Here is a 708-nt window from a genome sequence, read left to right as displayed (position 1 = left end):
AGTATAAGCTGAATAAATCCCTTTCTCCCCAGCTTGCTTTTTGTTCATGGTGTTCCTCACAGCAATAGAAGCCCTAACTAAGACATTTAGCCGTCTGGAAGTCCAGATTCCTGACCATTACCCAGGGTAACTCAAAGAATGCTTCTCAGGAGCAGGGGCTGAATGATTTCTAGAATAACTTCGCATAGCATCTGAGGGTCATTTTTCTTATTTCCTCTTTAATTCTAATTCTCTTGTCTTAATTGTCTATAATTTCTTAGCTCTGTTTTCTGTTCCAATTCTAACATTCTCTATTCTTCTACACTCTTGTTCCTCTACCTTCTACCTTCTAAATTCTTATTTTTTTCTGAAATTACAATCTTCTAAGCATATTTACCTCCATTTATTAGCAACTTGTTAGTAATATAAAAAGTTACAAGATCATATCTCATGGACACAGGCATTCTTTGAAGATATGTAGCAAAACTTATCAACTAGCTTGTTTGCAGCCAACTGCAGCTGCAAGGAGGTACTGGCTATCTCTAAAAGGGGCTACTACAAGTTACAAAGGAAGAAAACTAAGACATTTAGAGAACTAAGAAAAAGGCAGAGAACGCATACACTATTTAGATTTCTTAAGTATGATTAATACTATCTGGACAAGGTTAATCAGTAAACAGCCTTGATGTGGGAAAGCCTTCTGTATATTTGTTGCTTTTATTGGATAAT

Source organism: Microtus ochrogaster, unplaced genomic scaffold (assembly GCF_000317375.1).
Source record: "Microtus ochrogaster isolate Prairie Vole_2 unplaced genomic scaffold, MicOch1.0 UNK115, whole genome shotgun sequence".
Lineage (NCBI taxonomy): Eukaryota > Metazoa > Chordata > Mammalia > Rodentia > Cricetidae > Microtus > Microtus ochrogaster.
Note: the sequence above shows the minus strand (reverse complement) of the source record.